This window comes from Chelonoidis abingdonii, chromosome 10 (assembly GCF_003597395.2).
Source record: "Chelonoidis abingdonii isolate Lonesome George chromosome 10, CheloAbing_2.0, whole genome shotgun sequence".
NCBI lineage: Eukaryota > Metazoa > Chordata > Testudines > Testudinidae > Chelonoidis > Chelonoidis abingdonii.
Window position 1 is genome coordinate 35,129,254 of NC_133778.1, and position 5,760 is coordinate 35,135,013.

Sequence of the window (5,760 nt, forward strand, 5' to 3'; positions counted from 1 at the left end):
CATCGGTATTTTTCTCTTCAATTGATAGTTTTGTTGCTTTCCAGGATTATAAGTATCAGTATATGTCGTTTCCACTGGCTTTGCACTTCCCATCCAAGTTTCTTCCACCAAGCATTCCAAAGTGATCCTTCAATCTACAATGCAAAGTCCAGCAGCACTTGGAATCTTGAGTAAACATTAGCCAGTCCAATAAACGTCTCTGCTCCTCCCTTCTACCCCTGAAGGTATGTAGACTGTACATGCAGGTTGAAAAGTTAATGAAGGTTGGGTTTGGAGAGTATTAAAAATACAGCGTTCTTAAAATACTTGTTCTTTATTAACTATAAAATGGTTATATCTGGTCCTGCATATTCAAGTATTTTCAATTTGAAATTGATAAAAATAGATGGCTCTTCTCCCTTCACCATTTATAGCAGGCTGTTAGGAGACTATTTTTGTTTAATGTTTTGTTGTTAATCTGGTGGTTGTAAATATCCTTCCAGTTATGGGGGAAAGCTTTCACAAAGAGCAATGTCTTACAACATATCCTAAAGGTGGCTAGCCTTTCGATTAGTTTAATCTCCTCTGAAAGTTTGCCCACAGAAGATCCTTTTGAACAAGAATTGTTTATCTCTAGCTTCAGTGTCCCAGAGGTGTGTTACTTTTTTGGTAGATTATGGCTAGAGATGCAGTCAGTGACATTGCTTGAACCTGATTTTTATTCTAACAGAAGAAATAGAAATATATTGGCAGCTGGTCTAAGGACTGGATCCCAGAGACTGTACAGTGGTCCTTCCTGTTGAAGAGCCAGGTTGCTACATTCTGCACAATATATGGGTTTCACAGTAAGCATGAGATATAATGCATTACATTAATGCAGTCTGGAAGTGATAAATGTCACTATAGCCAGGTACGCATTTAGGTGGAAGGGGGAAGATTTTGTAGCAAAGGAGGTGAAAGAAGGCATTTTTTTTGCCATGAAAGTTACCTGATTATGTAGCCTCAGAAATAAGCCTTAGAAGTGTCACTTCCTTGACAAAGGGCAGCTGGCTTTAAGGAGAGGACAATATCCTGGCTAGTTTTCCTGAAAGCATTTCTCCCCAGTTCCCCTTGTGACAAATATTGCCTCAGTCTTTACCCAATGGCATTTAAAACCACCCTGTTCTTTCAGGAACTGAAATCTTGTAGGCACTGTAAAAATCTTATAGTGGCACTGGTGGAATCTATGGAAAATGAGATACATAACTGAGTGTCATCAGTGGTATTGTTGCCAGTGGAGCCTATGGTATCCCACTAACTCTCCAAGTTGTCTTTCGTAGATATATGAAGAAAAGGAGAGACGGAATAGATGCCTACAGGGCACTGACAAGGTGGGAATGCAGGGAACAGAAACAGATATCCGGGACGGGTGCAAGGATGTTTCACCCCCTACGTGAAACTTCCACCTTGCGCCCCCTCACCCCCAGCCCTGTGGCAACTCTCTGCTTCCCCCCTCCATTCTGAGGCACCCCCCCGCGGCAGCTCCCCATGGCCTGGGGAGCTGTGCGGCAGCTCCCCTCCCCAGCTCACTTCTGCTCCGCCTCCTCTCCAAGCACACCATTGCCGCTCCACCTCTCCCGCCTCCCAGGTTTGCGGCACTAATCAGCTCTTTGGTGCCGCAAGCCTGGGAGGGAGAGAAACAGAGTGGGGCAGTGTGTTCAGGGGAGGAGGCGGAGCAGAGGTGAGCTGGGGCGGGGAGCGGTTCCCCTGTGTGCCACGCCCCCCTTTACTTGCTGCAGGTGGCCCTTCCCACGCCCCCCTGCCTCAGGTCCCTCCACCTAAATGCTGACAACGACCAGGGTGGTCGAAGATCTGGCCGCCACGGTTGCCACCGAAGGACCCAAAATGCCGCCCCCCAAATGCTAGTGTGCCAGGCGACAGCCTAGGTCGCCTAATGGGTTGCACCAGTCCTGCAGGTATCATCCACCACTCTGAGTCCTGCTGGGAAGGAGCAGATGGAGTTACAGTAGTTCTTTGCCATCTATGTATTTTTTAAAAAAAAGATTAAGAAAGGGGAAGGAACACAATCCTCCCCTCCCCCCTTAATTAAATAAGAACAAGAAACTTACATGACATGAATTCTAGTTTTAAACTAGAATAAACTTGGCAGCCATTCTTGATACAAATATTGGAGTGACCCTTTCTGTTTTATGAAAGCAGGCTTCTTCTCATCTTCAGACCATATCTTCTTTTCTGTCAGATGATGGCTGCTGCCTCACTGGGTTTACAGGGTGTGCAACATGTCACCTTCAAGAACCCTTAGCACTGCTGGTTACAGGGCAGCATACATAAAACTTTTAATTCTCGGGAAAGCCTGGACTTCAGTGTATACTATCCTTACCGTGAAAGAACAGAAGAAACTTGAAATATACAACAAATCTCCCTCCGTATCTCCTCCCTCTCCCGCCCCCCNGCCAGCCCCACACACACTGCTGCCCGCACCAGCGCTGCACACCCTGTCCAGCCCACACCCCCTGCCCTGTCTCCAGTCAACCCCTGTTGCACCCCACTGCCTGAAGCCAGCCAGTCCCGCACTTCTCTGTCTCCAGCCCTGCAAACCCCTGCTGCATCCCCATGTGGCCCTGCCTGAAGCCAGCCCGCCCGCTCTTGCATCTGCAGACTTGCTAAGATTTTTGCCTTCTCAGTGAAGTGGACCAAAAGCATAACAGCTCTTGTTGTTTTGTTACCTGGAGGTAAAAAAGAAAAGCGTGAGTGTGATGGTCATGGTAGCTCTTAATGGGATTATATATGCATTCCCGATTTAACATCTCTGAAAGCCATGTTACAAACAAGTTTGTGGAAGGAAGAAGCCTTTAACTCCCTCCTGGAAACCAGGCTGCAAAAGTGGTTCTTTCAGTTTTGTTGTGCAGGCACTTTCCCTTTTATGTATGTATTTGTTTACTACTTCTGCCTGGTGCTATTATAGACCCCTAAGATATGGTCTCCATCCTGTATGTTAGCAAACCTTTCCTCTGGTCACTTCATTTCCTCCACTCATTCATTAGGGTTTCCTGCTATCTTGTCCACAGATAAGAAAATGATAATCTTAAAATGTCAGGCAGAGGAAATGACAGATGTCATTTTATGGTCATTTCATTTAACTGCTGCAAAATAAAATCTTTAAACCACTGCAGCTTCTTGCATGATCCTTCTCTCCTGTTAACTCTTCTTATAGTGCTACACAGCTTTGGTATGTTTTTGCAAGTTTTTCTTAAGGTGGTGACCAGATAACCCCATAGCTGGAAGGCAATATCAATTATAGGATATCATTTGCCAAATAATTATTTCCCCCTTTCAAGTAAAATAAAAACAATCTTAAGAAAAGGTGCATGATGTGTAATTTGGGCTATGAAGCATTATAATCCAAGTTAGGTGCCTCCAGCTGCCCCCAACTCCAGAATTTGACAAGACTGCATTTGAGATTGCACAAAGAGAATGAGACAAAAGAGCAAAGAAAACAAAAACCTAGCACAAAAAGCTGTGAAGGCGCCACACTTTGCACCTACTGGTGAGGTTCTGCTGTTGTTGCTGGTGAAAGGGTGGCAAAGAGGAAGCAATGGTTCACCACTATAAGGCAGCTGGAGATATTGTGAGCTCCTGCTCACTCGCTCTTTGGGTATTTCTCTGACTTTCCTGCTGGGAGAGTACTGGTTTTTTGTCAGGGTCTACATTTGGAGTTTCTTGAAAAGCCCCTTGCTCTCTGACTCTACAGCTGGTGGTCTCAGAGTGGCTTAGGTAGAGGAAGGAGGTGACCATTCCAGCTGTCTTTTCTCCATATCTCAGGACCCTTTTTTTAGCATAGACTTTTTTTCTTTCTGCTCCATGGATTGGAATAGTTAGTAACTAAAAAATACTATGTGCCCATTTGAGCCCTAAAACCTCAATCCTGCAATTGACTCCATTCATGTTGTGATCAATGGGGCTCCACATGGGTGCAGGGATCTGCCTGTGCCATGGCCTAAATTTCTATGTACTATGGAAGAAGTAAATTTAAATAGTGAATTAAAAATCTGACATTTGGTTGAAAAAAATGATCATCAGATATAGACCCTGATCCTGCAAACATGTTTAACTTTAAGTATGTGAATAGTCCCATTGACTTCAGTGGCCCCAATCCTACAACTGACTCCACATAAACTCAGAGGTCCACTCAAGCAGTCAGCTGCAGGATCTGACCCAATGGGACTACTCACGTGCATAAAGTGAGTATATGCTTACATTTTTGCAGATTGAAGAGTCCTGAAGCTCATACCTCACAGCTTAAGAAGTGGCTGAAAGAATTTTTAAAAATTTGTAAATAAGAATAATTGCTTCAGCAGTAACATTCTGAATGACAAGTTTCAGCCTTGTTAATTTTTATAATATAAATATAAAGCTCTTGAAAAGCACGGAGAACAACATTAGTGTTGACACAGTATGGACAGCACCACTAGCTAGCCCATTGTCTGTTCTGCCTCCAGTCCATCCATATACCGGAAATTTACAGTGGCCCCATCTCAATCATTAGGAAAAACTGACTGACATTTATTATTGTGACTTTTTTTATACTCTGGGTTTTGCTGGTGAATATTTTAAATCATAACCAGTCCTCACTGAAGGAAGCTTGCAAGGTAACATACACAATACTTTTGGGGGTGGAGTCTAGGTTTTATTTTAGGGGTGTCAATGATATCTTCCCACACCAAAGCAAAATCATAGAACTGTAGGACTGGAAGGGACCTCCAGAGGTAGTAAGTCCAGCCCCTTATGCTGTGGCAGGACCAGGTAGAAATGTTCTTGGGGCCCAGTCTCCTATGTTTTACGTACCTCTTTACTGTTGCCCTTGGTTGGTATTTTGTCTAGGCAAGGAGTACAGGATAGGACCTTTTGTTGGTCTAGTTGCCTTTTTAGTATTGTATTTGGGATTTGCATTTAGTTATTTTTTTCCTTTCTGAGGAAGTTCTAAGGTGTCCATCTTCATAACTGTCACACTGAATTGTTGTTTGTTGTCATTATAAATGTAACCCTGCAGATTGCCAGAGCCAGTGGCAGGCACTTAATACATAAAATACTAATACTGTTTTATCCTTAACAGCAGGGTCAAGCATTGTTCTTCTTTCTCCGGTGGTTAAGAGGTTAAGGACAGGAAGAAGGCAGTAAGAGCACCCAGGGGATGCCACTCTCTTTCCAGAATTAGATGAATACTGTATCTGATGCTGATCCTACACCGTGAGGGCAGAGGGAGAGTGCAATGTGGATGAGTGCCTGATGGTACCACGTAGGGGAAATCTGGTGAGTGTTGATCCTACCCGGTGGGGATAGGTAATGGAGAGGGGAGAGAATCAGGGTAAGTGCCGCATGCTACCTAGTAGGGGCAGCTAATGTGGGCATTTGGGTGAGTGCCTGATGCTATCAGCTGGGGGCAACAGGGTGATAGTGGGGGATGCCTGCTGCTCCTACTCGGTAAGGTTGAGTGGAGGGGGCGGGGGTGGCTTGGCTAGTGCATTGTTTTCCTTCGGGGTGGGGCTTGTTGTTGCCGGCTCTCTGCTGACCCTGCCCCAAACCAGCTGCAGCACCGGCTAAGTGGGGGTGGGGGGATAATGTAGCTCCTGCTGCCCTTCCCTGCACGCCGGGTCCTCGGGCAGCCGCAGCAGAGCCGGGCTGGGGCTGGGTTCGTCGGCTGCCTCCCGCAGCGATCGCTCGGCGCTGCTTGCTCGCCTCGCGGGGCTCTGCCGCCAGGCCTGGGGCAGTGGGGCCGCCGCC

At 45.8% G+C, this 5,760-nt stretch overlaps 1 protein-coding gene across 2 annotated transcripts in view; it reads left to right on the plus strand.

Annotated features, from left to right (window-relative positions):
• Positions 1–5,176: 5,176 nt before the first annotated feature.
• The window catches only part of SESTD1 (SEC14 and spectrin domain containing 1), a 110,212-nt gene continuing 109,628 nt past the window's right edge, over positions 5,177–5,760 (plus strand). The window contains exon 1 of one of the 2 annotated variants that reach the window (XM_032783823.2): positions 5,177–5,289. The gene's annotated coding sequence lies outside the window, so the exon portion shown is untranslated. The remainder of the gene's footprint in view (positions 5,290–5,760) is intronic. The other variant, XM_032783820.2, reaches the window with a different exon arrangement.